The sequence below is a fragment of the Salvelinus sp. IW2-2015 genome, linkage group LG4q.1:29, assembly GCF_002910315.2.
Source record: "Salvelinus sp. IW2-2015 linkage group LG4q.1:29, ASM291031v2, whole genome shotgun sequence".
NCBI lineage: Eukaryota > Metazoa > Chordata > Actinopteri > Salmoniformes > Salmonidae > Salvelinus > Salvelinus sp. IW2-2015.
Genome location: NC_036842.1, coordinates 37338183 through 37354313, shown reverse-complemented (window position 1 = coordinate 37354313; position 16131 = coordinate 37338183). Strand labels below are relative to the sequence as shown.

The 16131-nt window shown below is 41.0% G+C and overlaps 1 long non-coding RNA gene across 3 annotated transcripts; it reads left to right on the top strand.

Annotated features, from left to right (window-relative positions):
- The first annotated feature begins 8469 nt into the window (after nucleotides 1-8469).
- LOC111961949 (uncharacterized) lies at nucleotides 8470-16130 on the top strand. Of its 3 annotated transcripts, XR_002894618.2 has the most exons (4): nucleotides 8470-8651; nucleotides 11782-12199; nucleotides 12293-12401; nucleotides 12566-12625. It is a non-coding gene; the product is annotated as an uncharacterized lncRNA (long non-coding RNA). The 3 variants fall into 3 exon arrangements; XR_011479637.1 differs by lacking the exon at nucleotides 12566-12625 and adding an exon at nucleotides 16013-16130 and having other exon boundaries at nucleotides 11782-12401; XR_011479636.1 differs by having other exon boundaries at nucleotides 11782-12401.
- The last annotated feature ends 1 nt before the right edge of the window (nucleotide 16131 follows it).

Here is a 16131-nt window from a genome sequence, read left to right as displayed (position 1 = left end):
TCATTGTACCATCTAAACATTGTACCACCACTGTGAAATATATTTTCAACAACCAAAAATATAGCATTTTCAGCTGGTGTACAAAACCGAAAGTAAGACGCAAAAACGATACTTAACGGGAAGCATAGAAATAGGGCACATAGAACATATCTACCGCTTCTTAGACTTGCTTTCAATGAGAAGGAAAGTTCTATAAGYCACATTTCTATGTTATTTTGGTGAGCTAGCCCAAAAAGTTACATATTGCAGCATCAAAGCTATTTATTAAGACTATGGTTTACAAGGCTATGGTTCAGCCAAAACTGCCACAATGTGCTCTTCCCAATGTGAGCATGCCTATGGCACATTTGAATTCTGTTGTTGATGTCTGTAAACAGGAAGTTGCCTCACTGTGTACAATGATGTCATAGTGCTTAGTTCACCTTTTAACAAAGTGACCTGTAAATGTAGGTGGTACAGAGTAGAGGTCAACCGATTAATCGGAATGGCCGATTAATTAGGCCCGATTTCAAGTTTTCATAACAATCGGAAATCGGTATTTTTGGACACCGATTTGGCCGATCAAAAAAACATTTTTTTTACACCTTTATTTAATCTTTATTTAACTAGGCAAGTCAGTTAAGAACACATTCTTATTTTCAATGACGGCCTAGGAACGGTGGGTTAACTGCCTCGTTCAGGGGCAGAACAACAGATTTTTACCTTGTCAGCTTGGGGGATTCAATCTTGCAACCTTACAGTTAACTAGTCCAACGCTCTAACCACCTGATTACATTGCACTTCACGAGGAGACTGCCAGTTACGCGAATGCAGTAGAAGCCAAGGTAAGTTCCTAGCTAGCATTAAACGTATCTTATAAAAAACAATCAATCAATCATAATCACTAGTTAACTACACATGGTTGATGATATTACTAGTTTATCTAGCGTGTCCTGCGTTGCATATAATCAATGCGGTGCGTATCGTTGCTCCAATGTGTACCTAACCATAAACATCAATGACTTTCTTAAAATCAATACACAGAAGTATATATTTTTAAACCTGCATATTTAGCTAAAATAAATCCAGGTTAGAAGGCAATATTAACCAGGTGAAATTGTGTCACTTCTCTTGCGTTCATTGCACGCAGAGTCAGTGTATATGCAACAGTTTGGGCCGCCTAATTTGCCAGAATTTTACGTAATTATGACATAACATTGAAGGTTGTGCAATGTAACAGGAATATTTAGACTTATGGATGCCACCCGTTAGATAAAATACGGAACGGTTCTGTATTTYACTGAAAGAATAAACGTCTTGTTTTCGAGATGATAGTTTCCGGATTYGACCATATTAATGACCTAAGGCTCGTATTTCTGTGTGTTATTATGTTATAACTACGTCTATGATTTGATAGAGCAGTCTGACTGAGCGGTGGTAGGCAGCAGCGGTCTCGTAAGCATTCATTCAAACAGCACTTTCCTGCGTTTTGCCAGAAGCTCTTCGCTGTGCTTCAAGCCTATCAACTCCCGAGATTAGGCTGGTGTAACCGAAGTGAAATGGCTAGCTAGTTAGCGGGGTGCGCGCTAATAGCGTTTCAAACGTCACTCGCTCTGAGACTTGGAGTAGCTATTCCCCTTGCTCTGCATGGGTAACGCTGCTTCGAGGGTGGCTGTTGTCGTTGTGTTCCTGGTTCGAGCCCAGGTAGGAGCGAGGAGAGGGATGGAAGCTATACTGTTACACTGGCAATACTAAAGTGCCTGTAAGAACATCCAATGGTCAAAGGTTAATGAAATACAAATGGTATAGAGAGAAATAGTCCTATAATTTCTATAATAACTACAACCTAAAACTTCTTAYGTGGGAATATTGAAGACTCATGTTAAAAGGAACCACCAGCTTTCATATGTTCTCATGTTCTGAGCAAGGAACTTAAACGTTAGCTTTCTTACATGGCACATTTCTTACATGGCGCATTTTTACTTTCTTCTCCAACACTTTGTTTTTGCATTATTTAAACCAAATTGAACATGTTTCATTATTTATTTGAGGCTAAATTGATTTTATTGATGTATTATATTAAGTTAAAATAAGTGTTCATTCAGTATTGTTGTAATTGTCATTATTACAAATTAAAAAATTAAAAATAAAAATCGTCCGATTAATCGGTATCGGCTTTTTTTGGTCCTCCAATAATCGGTATCGGCGTTGAAAAATCATAATCGGTCGACCTCTAGTACAGAGTTGATATCAAAGATGGATGGGAGCAGTCCTGATACTATTTTATTGGCTGTAAAGGTTCTTCATGACTTTCCTGTTGACGTTGCCAGTCTCCCGCCCATGGGGCTTCCTAAGGGGAAGCTCTGAATGGCTGTCCAGGGAGAACATCCTGAGGCCATGTGGTCACTGTGCCAGGGGTCACTGTGGATCTGACTTCAGAAAAGGCCTAATGGCAGAGACCAGCTGGGACAATGCAACAGCATGAACATCCCTTCACTTTTCAATGTTCCCCTTCCATTATTGAAATGAGCTACTGAGCTAACTCTGTCTGGCTCTTACATCTTACAAAATATTTGGCTTCAATCGATCTCAAATGGTTKTAATGGAATATTCTAGTTTGTGAGGATGTAGCATCAGAGAAACATGACAGTGATACGAAGTTGCATTGTCTTGCAAAACCTACCTTTTCTCTGACTCATGCACTCAGTTGGTTGACGTCACATATACAGTAATTCCCCGGGAGGATACGTATAATTGTGCTATCCAGGAAGACATCCACCAGCCTAGACGGTGCTTTAGGAAATGACCAWGACGTTATCTTTCACTTGCTTTGAATAGCCAGAAGTGATCACGGTAGGTGTAATGCAAATACAAAAATCACTGGATATGAGTAGCAGTACAACTCACACTCAGCACAGTTCAACCACTGACGTACAGTTCATTGTTGATCAAAGCTCTTGGAGTAAACCCTGAGAAAAAAAAAATGTCTGTTGTAAACAGACATTCATTCAACTCTGCACAAATGGGGAGTTTGGCAAACACTGTGGAACACCACTGTTTTAGACTATTCAAATTAAGATCAGCTATGAAATATACAAAGTGCAATTTTGGCCCACAATGCAATAGTCCTGTACTTCCACATTGCTATTTTCATAAATAGATCTTCACTGTTGAATTTGATTTAGATATTCAGGTTCTCAAAAAAGGTCATGTTCACTTCCATCATTTTGAGCAGCCAGCATTTGAAATACACATTTCCTGTTCTGGTATATTTCACAGTGGATTCAAATGGCCGTTGTGAGTGAGATCATMATTTTTGCCTTGAGTCAATCTTTTTTTTCTCCAAAGTTATACACAATCTGAACTTGCAAAGTAACAGCCAGGGCCAGCTTCGACTGTGCCTTTTAATGTTGAGATATGGCTGGATAGATTTCATACATTTTCTTTAACAGTCTGCAAACTGTCCAAATTATATGTTTGTGTATTCTGCAAAAGATGATTGGGAGTAACATTGTCTCAGTGGAGTCTTTTACCAAAACAGAAGGTGAGACTTTAAATGATGAAAAGGGGAAATGAACCACAAAACATAGCAGATGAGATCTCGTTCCCTTGCCCATACCGGTTCTCTCTTTCTGTTCCTCTGTATTACCCTCATCMATTCATCTCTCCGCTTTTCTTATTTGGTCTCTGAGATTACCAAGAACCCTTCCTTAAGGTGTGGGCTAACATGGCAACTTCAAAAAGATTCCTGGCCTAAATATAACATTTAACTGCAAGACCCATGCTGCTTAGGAGTCTAGACATCTACCGTGATATCTACGCTCAGCGGTAACACGCCTATTTAAACCAAGGGAGCCTGTCCATTTGTATGTGTGTGGGGGAAAAAATATTGTTGATTTTATAGTGATGGTGAAAACATCGATCCAGTTGTATATTGCAATATTRTTTTGGGACGATATTATATTGATATTTGACTTCAAGTATAAACTTTTTTTTATTTTTTATGTATTGCTACGGTAGGTAGCGTTGGCAAGCGCTAGTCGGCTGTACCGGCGCCAAAACTCCAATATTTTTCATCCTATAGCTTGTTCTCAATCTTCTTTTTAAATACTAAATACTCAGCCTGTTTTCAGGACTAATTTCCCTGACTGACCAAAACTAGTTCTCATGCTGTCTCTTGTCTCTCTGCAGCAGACATATAGTGAGCAATTAGTTTGKATCATCAAAATCGCAATAAAATCACAGGATCGAATCACAATACATATAGAATTGTGACAATAGCAATACATATCGTATCGGCACCTAAGTATGGTGATAATATCGTATTGTGAGGTCCCTGGCAATTCCCAGCCKTATTATTTTACAGAGTAAATATTTTCATATTTAACTAGGCAAGTCAGTTAAGAACAAATTCTTAATTACAATGACGACCTACCGGGGAACAGTGGGTTAACTGCCTTGTTCAGGGGCAGAACGACAGATTTTTACCTTGTCAGCTCGGGGATTCAATCCATCAACCTTTCTGGTTACTGGCYCAACGCTCTAACCACTAGGCTACCTGCCGTAGTGTTCAAGATATCAAATACGGTTATCAGTGACCCTTCCAAAAAAAGTGGTGAATGACCTCCTCCTACACCGACTTTGACACCCGCAGAAATACAGTTCAATAGCTGTGCGCACAGACATCGTCCCACAAAAAGGAACCAACGGAAGAGGGGGAAAAACTGTACGAATGTAGTTGATAGTGTGGCTGGTTAACACAATTGTAGACTGACGGTCTATCAGATGTTAAAAACAAGTGGTCAATATGTAAAAAAGGGACAGACGATCTAGAYCTAAAATTGGACATCTTTAAGGTTGAAAAGCTGTATGAAATGTTACTGTCTAGGAAAAGTGTCTAGAAAAAAAAGTGCAAAAAATAAAATAAAAAAAGGTGGTCCATTGCAATATTTCTCTCCTGCTTGTATTTACCATTCGAGAGAATGAAGCCCTTCAGTTTGTTTGGACAGACAATGTCAAAACATTTAGAGAGAAAACATTGTTGAGAACATGCATACTTGCCATGGTCAATGGGATTACTCACCTGTACAAACGCCTGTCAACAAACAACCATTCAGTCACATGCTGCCGTGTCAAATGGGTGCTTCGAGCACATCTTGGAGGCAAAACGTATGTGACCTTAGCAGGTTTAACTTAAGACAAAACAGTTATAAATGGAGTACCAACAGAAATAGAAGTATGTTGCACCACCACAAGGGCGGTTCTACCATTTTAACTGCCATTTCTACAGCAAAAGAAATACCACAATATTTTAGCTGGCAAGCACCCTTACACATTATCTTGCAGCAGTGGAACCCTTGAGTGATTCCAACAGCTAGGCCTAATCCAGAGCCATGTCTCTCCCTTGGGAAGTTATGTTTCCTGTCCATAGGATTAAAGATATTTCTGCAGTAGGAGCTCATTGCTATAATTGCCCTAAAAATAACTACATTACACATCCATAAGTTTAACATAAAACATATAGTATATGATTGAGTATAGGATAAAGTAATCCTCCTAACCCCCCCCTCCCCCTTAAAAGAGTTAGATGCACTATTGTAAAGTGGTTGTTCCACTGGATATCATAAGGTGAATGCACCAATTTGTAAGTCGCTCTGGATAAGAGCGTCTGCTAAATGACTTAAATGTAAATGTAAATTGAGTGAATGCAGGGCATTGGGTTTGATGCGTCTTAAAGATGCTGCAGTTGTTGACAGGAGAATCATAAATGACTATTAACTGCTGAAGAATGTGTTGTTAGGCCGATATATAGGTCCTTGGAGTTGCTCAGAGACATTTGTTGTTTGCATTAGTAGGTTCCTGTATTGGAGTAGGTCCCTGTATAGGAGTAGGTCCCTGTATTGGAGTAGGTCCCTGTATTGGAGTAGGTCCCTGTATTGGAGTAGGTCCCTGTATAGGAGTAGGTCCCTGTATAGGAGTAGGTCCCTGTATAGGAGTAGGTTCCTGCCAACATGACTGTGTCTAGGCCAGATGGGAGCCATGAGATGAGAATAGTCAGACCCCAGATATGTTGAGAGACCAGAGTAGCCTGGTCCCAGATATGTTGAGAGACCAGAGTAGCCTGGTCCCAGTTTGGTTGAGAGACCAGAATAGCCTGGTCCCAGATATGTTGAGAGACCAGAGTAGCCTGGTCCCAGATATGTTGAGAGACCCAAGTGTAAGTTTGGTCTCAGATGTTAGTGCCGTATAGCAAACATCTATGGTCACCTGTTTATAAACCGATCTGGGACCAGGCTAGATCCAGAGGTGGAGCAGGGGCGCCTCCCACGGTGCACCTCTCTTGTGTAGTGTGAAGGTGCCCCTAGACACTGATATTGGGACAGTTTAGCATTTTCCCCACTAATTGTTAAGGTTAGGATTCATGAAACTGATCCTAGATCTGTACCTAGGAGAAACATCAGCCCGTACCCACCTCTCTGCTGCTGAGGAATCAGCAGGATTCTCCTGCAGCACCCCACACCCCTAAGGACAAAGGAGGCTTCATTCCCCCAGATCCCGGTACAATACCACACAGTTGTGGCCCTCAATAGCAACCTTGTTACCCAGGGGAGAGTCTGTGGCACATGCTGGTCCTAGCCTTGGCTTTGTCTGAGGCAGAGCTGGCTATGGTCGTCGGCAGTATAATGCATTGCCATTCACACTTTAATGGAGTGGCAATGGAGGCCATTGAGTGGCTTTCACTTTCAAAGTCTATATCAAAGTTGAGAAGAAACTGTGTAGCTGTTTTACAATTCTGGGCAGAAAGTACAGGGCACATTTAGGACATAGAACCCAGAAATGGGCTATAACACCTGGATCAAATGCACTGACAGACACTTGCAACAGTTGCTATTATTAAAAAAAAAAAAATGTATGTACAATACATTGCTTCATGTGTTCTCATGTGTGATCTCTTATGAATACCTTCGACAAACTAAGCCATGTAAAGAATCAGACGAGTAATGGATCAGCAGACACCAGTGACATAATTCATGATGAACATGCACAGTACACGCCATAGAAATAGAATGACTAGTAAGTGCACTTCTAGATGGCCTTGAGGCTCCATGACAGAGGAGCAAGGTGATAGTTTAAAAATGCATCCAGACTAACCTCTGATACTGACAATAGCTTTACAGGATTAAATAGGCATGGAAATAAAGCAAACATGCTGTTGGGCTGAATCACTCAATCCTCATTGCCGATGCACCGACTCGTCTATTGAGCCTCTCAGTGTTCAATAGATACATGAAGTCCTGTTTGGCATCCTGTCTTTAATAAAGGCTTTTTTGTTGGCTTCTGGGCCACAGAAAAACAAAAAATATCTAAATCTGTTGCTGAAATGACTAGTGGGCCCTTTGTTGGCTTTTTGAATTTTCCATCATAGACATCAAATAGCCGAACATGAGTGTTATGGATGGACCATTTTCAGCTATGATGGTTAGACTACAACATCCACTTGTTTTATGTTATAAAACACTTACTTTGAACGTTGTGAAATAACCAGATAAGTACAAACATGACAACTGACATTTTGTGAAAACACTTTTACCCTCCCTGTTGCTCAACAATGACTGTTTCTTTCAATCACTGAACGAGGCACACATTCAAAACAGAATTTAATTCACAATACAAGCACAGAGACATGATTGAACTGAATGCTCTCTCAACCACCGATTAAAGAGTAACAGACAGTGAAACAGTCGAGAGCCTCAGGCAAAACCAAGCTTGACACTATCAGAGTCACACAAGACCGACTACTGGCCTAGGCTAGCCTCAAATAAATTATAATTATTGCTGTGTCATGAGCAATTTCTCAATGGCACCCGTTCCCCTCCCCACCAACTGTCCCACGGCTGTGATGAGTGACTGTGCGCTGCTCAAGGACAGTGTTGTTGGCTTTAATAATTAGGGTCTGTGTGCACTTCCGTCATTCTTTTTTCATTGAAACAGTTAACTGTTTAATCCAATTTATTTACTAGTTGACAATTTGTAGAACTCAGCATTGCACGTGTCCTAACAGTAAGACGCATTGTAATAAAATCAGGTTAAGGTGTCGACACATTGCAGAAAAAACACAGAAAACGGTATAAAAGAGTAGACTTTACAAAACCATAAAACTAAATGCCAGAAAAAATCTAGAAGGAAATCACATCAATAACATGTTTTTTCCACCATGTAGCAAGAATGTAGAAGTGCTGTTTCTGAAGTCCACTGTGTGCCTTACTGCCTTCCCAGAGGACATTTACATGTAGCAACAGGAAACATGCCCTGCCGCGTTACCTGAAAACTGCTGAGTCTAGCTAGGCCCTATCAAATCCCTCACCTGCAAGCATATATCAATCACATTGCTTGCTATTCATTGGCTCCATTTCTCCTGAGGCACATGTGTCCCACGCTACATAGTTTGCTCTGTCACACGAGATGTGGACACCACACCCCATCTTGGTGTTGGAATTCACACCCAGAGGCTGCATATTTCCTGTAGCTTGTTTGACAACTGCAGAACACACACACGAGGCCTTGAAACATTATTGAAGAAGTTAAGGCAATCCAAACTACAACAATGGGAAAAGATTAATCAACCAAAGCTAGACCATGGAAAACTTATTTGAAATGTGAATCTGTGTTAGGTAAGCTTCTCTATAGACAAATCAAGGGTGAAAAGGCATTGGGTTACGCAATGACTTGCTGTAACTACATATTGTTATTTGAAGCCAAATAGACACATTTTCATACAGTTGGATACCATATTCTGGCTTCATGTAAATTTTTAAGAACGTCCAGTCAAGTGAGGTAACTGTTTACAGACAGCTTACCCACCTCAGTCTGGCTGGCCAGAATATGAATGTGTGTAGTGGTGGTGATGACAGTGGCGGAGCCAACCAACAGTGCGAATGATACAAAGTAACACACCTTAATGTAGTCTAGAGATTTAGGACGTGACATGGCTACATTGGCTAGGATTGTAGGCTGACCTAGTTGTACGATTGTAGGGCAAATTCACTCCATACCAAAATGTACAGCGTGCCATGTGTTTAATGATACAAATTCATTTTTTTCTTCTTTATTTACGAGCAATAGGCCAAGAACTGATCTGTAATGCATGTATTCATGCCTTGAGGCACTGTTTCGCTTCCGTATTAAAACACTTCTCTAGCTACAAAGCTCCGGAAATCGAAGTAACGTTAGAATGCTCAGTTTACGTATTGTTAAATGGTCGTTTCAAAATCTTTTTTCTTTTTTTCTCGATATAAGCTACGACTAGGCTACTGCTCTAAAAGATTGTCAATAGGTAGCCTATTCGGCCCTCAAACTATTCGAAGTGCATAACTCGGTGAAGTTTAAGAGAATGGAGGAGTTGAAAACTTCAAAATCGGACTTGACGTCACGCGCAGTCAGGCATAGTTCTGACCTAAAACACATACATTGTATCTCGACTCACCTCTTAGTTCCTCTTCCTGCGAAGATTTCCCACTTTCAAAGGTGCAATATCGAATTAAATCCCTTTCCCAGCAGAAATGGTGTTCTAAATGCTGGTAAATGTCAGATAGTGATTTTTCAACTCCCTCCCTAGTCCCGTTCTTTAGAGGGGTGGTACAAACTCACCCTTCAGCGATTCAAGAGCACAGCACACTATGATGCAGGCATGGGGCGGTGTATCAGGGGGACTCAGAACTTGTGGATTTCGTGATAATCGACTAAACTTTTCTATTAAACCGCAACGTCACTGAATTATTTGTGAATGACACATCTAGCCTAAAAGCCCCATTTTAAAAAGTCGACTAGTTACCAAATGCAGAGATTTGGTTACATCCGTCACCTCACCCGCAAATAGATGAACTTCAAAGTAGCTTACTGTATTATGATAGTATAGCCACCAATTAATATAACCTATTAGACATCATTTGAAAGGAAATCGAACAATAGGCACTGACAAAAGCTGCCTCTAACACATTATTTTAGTGGTCCCAAATGTGTTTTTATGAGTCCTCCACATCAGGTCTAAAACATAACAGGTCAGCTAGGAATGTCATTTTGCGTCTGCTCTAGAAAACCGCAGAAATGCTGCCACCATTTGGTATAACAGTGCGTCTACAGGTGTATAAGTCTGTAAATGGTGGAAAAGTTGTGCCACAAATCAAATCAAATTTTATTTGTCACATGCTTCGTAAACAACAGGTGTAGATTGCCAGTGAAACGCTTGCTTTACGGGTCCTTTTCCAGCAATGTAGAGTTAATATAAAGATGCAAAATAAAATGTGAAAATATTGACAAGCGGAATAAATCACAAGTGGATATAATAACGAGTAAAAAGTAACATGACTATATGAGGGAGTACCGTGTCGATGTGCAGGTGTACAAGGTAATTGTGGTAGCTATGTCAATATAAGTAGGGGTAAAGTGACTAGACGGTAGCAGCAGCGTATGTGGTGAGTGAGTGAGTGTGTGTGTGTGTGTGTGTGGTGGGGGGGGATAGAGTCAGTGCAAAAAAAGGATCAATGCAGATAGTCCTGGTAGCCATTTGATTAGCTATTTAGCAGTCTTGTTTAGCAGTCTTATGGACATACTTGAGTAAAAGTAAAGATACCATATTAGAAAATGACCTAAGTGAAAGTCACCCTGTAGAATACTACTTGAGTAAAAGTTTTTTTTTTTAATTTGGTTTTAAATATACTTAACTATCAAAAGTAAATGTAATTGCTCAAATATACTTCAAAGTAAAAATATTTTAATTCCTTATATTAGGAAAACCAGAATGGCACAATTTTCCTTGTTTTTTAAAAATTTACAGATAGCCAGGGGAACACTCCAACACTCAGCACATCATTTACAAACGAAGCATTTGTGTTTAGTGAGTCCTCCAGATCCGAGGCATTGGGATGACCTTAGATGTTTCTTTGATAAATGTGTGAATTTGACAATTGTCCTGTCCTGCTAAACATTCAAAATGTAACAAGTACTTTTGGGTGTCAGAGAAAATGTATGGAGTAAAAAGTACTTTACACCACTGCTTATGGCATGGGGGTCAAAGCTGTTCAAGGTCCTGTTGGTGGCAGAGAGAGAACAGTCTATGGCTTGGGTTAACACCTTGCAGAGTCTTGCATTATTTCAACCAAGTGCAGAGGCGACAACACCTCAGAATCAGGATGCTTGAATTACAAATCAACCTTTGAGTAGGGTGAAAGTTTAAACACTTTATCCTATTGGATACAGGTATTAGCATTGATGGCATTCACTGTACAGATAGGTAGATGTAGCCTGTAGTGGCATAGTTATAGTCATACTTATGACATGGGCTATATTATTGATAGTTTATTGTTCAGTGTTATACTGAACCTCATCAGGTGCTATCCAACAGCAACAGGCATTTTGACTTATTAAAGACTAGTATCACACATACCACAGAGTGCCAAAAATGTCATGAAAATCCACTCTGTGGTTTGTGTGTTGTTGGATCAGATCCAAGATCTTTTATGAAGTCACAGAGACAGCCATCACTTCATCTCCTCACCATTCAGATCATTAGAGACGAGGGGATGGCTGCCATTTGTGAGGTCATAAACAAATGCATAACAGCACCATGATATCACTCCAGTAAACATTGAAACAAGCAAGTCTCGCCGCAAACAAGAATCACAACTCGGCTACCTCTCTAGAGTGTGGTTACCATTTTATTTTCTCTACGGTTTGATTGACATGATGATGATTTCCAGATTTGTTTTCTGCTTTATTGTCCTGTTGATGATCTTCAACATCAAGCCTCTAGATCTTGAGGCCCTCCAGAACACCCTGATGCCTCTCATGGTCCCCAAACAATGGGCCAGCACCCTGTCCCTGCAGGGGGACCTCTTCACGGATGTGGACAATTTTGTCATTCAGCTATACGAGATCACCACAATGCCACCGCACCACCAGAGACCAGGGGGGCCCCAACGAGAACACCTTTGACCCAGGAACCAGTTCCTACTGTGACCCAGTAAATGCTTCTAACAACACCTTTGGCCAATAAGTGATTAAGCCTTACTGGTAGTGTGGGATGAATAACACCCACCAGGTGAGAACCAGGAAGGCCATCATTCAGCCCCAGATGGAAGACTGGCTCAGGACCCAACCAGGGACTGCCCCCACCTCTGGCCCAGGAAACTGACCATCCAGGTGGACATCATCCATGTGCAGGGTAATTTGCCCAAATTAATTAATAATTTAATTTGAAGAAAATGGAACAATAGTGACACAGCAATGCTTCCCCACCAACAAACCTCTGGCCCAGGAACCACTTTGAGAAACACCTCTGGGCCCGGGTGGAAGGCTTGGAGTGACTCTGCTCAGACCCTTGAAGAGATCTCCTGCCTCCTGGGAGCCTCAAGAGACGTCTACAGGTATGTTTTAGGAATATGAAAGAGCACTGTGGGCTGAGGATATTTTCAGAACCACAAATAATAATCGCATTAGCATCACTTTAATAACATACATGTGTATTTAACAGAGGCATTTTCTATAAAATTGAAGCCTAACTTTATATAAATACTGGTTTCCCTCTTAGACTGTCAAGAAAGCAGAGCTTGGCGAAGGATAGGACAAAGCAAGAGCTTGGCGAAGGATAGGACAAAAGCAGAGCTTGGCGTAAGGATAGGACAAAGCAGAGCTTGGCGAAGGATAGGACAAAGCAAGAGCTTGGCGAAGGATAGGACAAAGCGAGGCTTGGCGAAGGATAGGACAAAGCAGAGCTTGGCGAAGGATAGGACAAAGCAGAGCTTGGCGAAGGATAGGACAAAGCAGAGCTTGGCGAAGGATAGGACAAAGCAGAGCTTGGCGAAGGATAGGACAAAGCAGAGCTTGGCGAAGGATAGGACAAAGCACGGTGTAAGTCGAAGACTGTTCTGAAGATCAGAATGTCTGATCAGAAATCTTGATAAAGGCAGCTGGCTGTCAAAACGTTTAATTCATTAAATGTACTGTATTGGAGCAATAGACTGTGCTGTTTATTTCTTTTAATAAAGATCATTCATATATATATATTTTTAAATAAATACATATAATCTAAACTGAACAAAAATTTAAATTGTTGGTTCCAGGTTTCATGAGCTGAAATAAAAGATCCCAGAAAATTACCATAYGCACAAAAAGCTTATTTCTCCTTTGCCAAGATAATCCATCTACCTGACAGGTGTGGCATATCCAGAAGCTGATTAAACAGCATGATCATTACATAGGTGCAACTTAAAAGGCCACTCTAAAATATGCAGTTTTGTCACACAACATATTGCCACAGATGTCTCAAGTTTTGAGGGAGCGTGCAATTGGCATGSKGACTGCAAGAATGTCCACCAGAGCTGTTGCCAGAGATTTTAAGGTTAATTTCTCAACCATATGACGCCTCCAATGTYGTTTTAGAGAACTTGGCAGTAYGTCCAACCGGCCTCACAACCGCAGACCAAATGTAACCATAACAGACCAGGACCTCCACAWTCGGCTTCTTCACCTGCAGGATTGTCTGAGAACAGCCACCCGGACAGATGAAGCTGTGGGTTTGCACAACTGAAGAATCTCTGCACAAACTGTCAAACATCATCTCAGGGAAGCTCATCTGGGTGTTTGTTGTCCTCACCAGGGTCTTGACCTAACTGCAGTTTGGCGTCGGAACCGACATCAGTGGGGAAATGTTCACCTTCGATGGAGAAGTGTGCTCTTCACGGATGAATCCTGGTTTCAACTGAAACTGAAAAGATTTGACATGGGTCGTCAAATCCTCAAAAGGTTCTACAGCTGCACCATCGAGAGCATCCTGACTGGTTGCATCACTGCCTGGTATGGCGACTGCTCGGCCTCCGACCGCAAGGCACTACAGAGGGTAGTGCGTACGGCCCAGTACATCACTGGGGCCAAGCTTCCYGCCATCCAGGACCTCTATACCAGGCGGTGTCAGAGGAAGGCCCTAAAAATTGTCAAAGACTCCAGCCACCCTAGTCATAGACTGTTCTCTCTTCTACCGCACGGCAAGCGGTACCGTAGCACCAAGTCTAGGTCCAAAAGGCTTCTTAATAGCTTCTACCCCCAARCCATAAGACTCCTGAACAGTTAATCAAATGGCTACCCAGGCCCCTCTTTTACGCTGCTGCTACTCTGTTTATTATTTATGCATGGTCACTTTAACTCTACCTACATGTACATATTACCTCAATTACCTCGACTAACCGGTGCCCCCGCACATTGACTGTACCGGTACACCCTGTATATAGCCTCGCTACTGTTATTTGACTTCTACTGTTAAATTATCTGCTACTTTTATTTTWAAAAATGTACTTATCTGTTTTTTTACTTAACACTTACTTTTCTTAACTTCTTATTGCATTATTGATTAAGGGCTTGTAAGTAAGCATTTCACTGTTGTATTCAGTTGTTGTATTCGGCGCATGTGACAAATCAAATTTGATTTGAACTGTGCCGGGCAGATGGCAGACAGCGTGTAAGGTGTCGTGTGGGTGAGCGGTTTGCTGATGTCAATGTTGTGAACAGAGTGCTCCGTGGTGGCGGTGGGGTTATGGTATGGGCAGGCATGAGCTACAGACAGCCAACACAATTGCATTTTATCGATGGCAATTTGAATGCAGAGATACCGTGATGAGATCCTGAGTCCCATTGTCGTGCCATTCATCCACCACCATCTCCTCATGTTTCAGCATGATAATGCACGGTGTAACATTCGTCGTATAGAGGAAGAGAGGAGGACCAAGGCACAGCGTGAAAAGTATCCATTTTAATAGAATACGTTAAACAAACAAAATAACGATAAACGAGAATAACACGAAACGAAACAGTTCTGTCTGGTGCACACACACAAAGACTGAAAATAACCACCCACAAAACCCAACACAAAACAGGCTACCTAAATATGGTTCCCAATCAGAGACAATGACTAACACCTGCCTCTGATTGAGAACCATATCAGGCCAAGCACAGAAATAGAAAAACATAGATAAACAAACATAGACTGCCCACCCCAACTCACGCCCTGACCATACTAAATAAAGACAACCCCTTAAAGAAAAAAAAGAACTAGGACATGTTCAGCTTCCAGGAATTGTATACAGATCCTTGCGACATGGGGCCGTGTGTCAAAGGAAATAAAGGTCAGAACGTGACACACGGCCCCATGTCGCAAGGATCTGTATACAATTCCTGGAAGCTGAACATGTCCTAGTTCTTTTTTTTCTTTAAGGGGTGGATCAGCTTAATATTGCGGAAAGAATGTTGCTTCCAATGTAATTGTCTGCATCATTTCCAATACCCCATATTTTTGGGGTAAATATATATATCCATACACATATATACATACACACATACTTTTTAAAATAATATACCTTTATTATTATTCCCCGCAAACCCTACAACCGATCCCCCAATTGGAGTAAACTAAAACACTTCTGCTTTTACCTTCAATTTATACATCTTATACACATTTTACAGACACAGTCTACTTTATAATAGTTCTCTCTTGTTTGTTCTTAGTCCTTCCTCTATTTCTGATGTCCATCCAGTTTGATTTCTATTTGTAACTGTGCTATTTCACAAAGGTTCCGAACCTATATACATTTTACAGATCCCGTATGCTTCACATTGTTTATCTTGTTATTAGTCCCACCCTTCAGCTCCATTCAACCCCTCCCATCTATCTCTCAACATCATCCATTTTGGATTTCTATTTGCCATATATTTTTCAACTGTGCTGTGATGCTTCACAAAAKAATTGAACCTTCCTATTCTCATAGCTTCTACAGATTGTAAATTAAAAATAAACATTTTTGCTAAAATAATGATTATATTATTGATTGATTGACTATGGCTTTTCAAATCATCCAGTATTGCTATCTGTAGCGTTAGTTCTAGGCAAATGTTGCAATTCTTCAGCCATTCCTGGACCTGTGACCAAAAACGAGCTACATATGGACAATACCAAAATAAATGATCTAATGACTCTGCCTCCTCACAGCAGAATCTGCAGAGCTGGGAAGAGAACTGGGAGTTCCCCATTGGCCTTTTTACCGCATCTATAAAAAGGTATGGAAATCTGGATACCCCCACCCTATAGCCATATAATAAGCAGGAAAC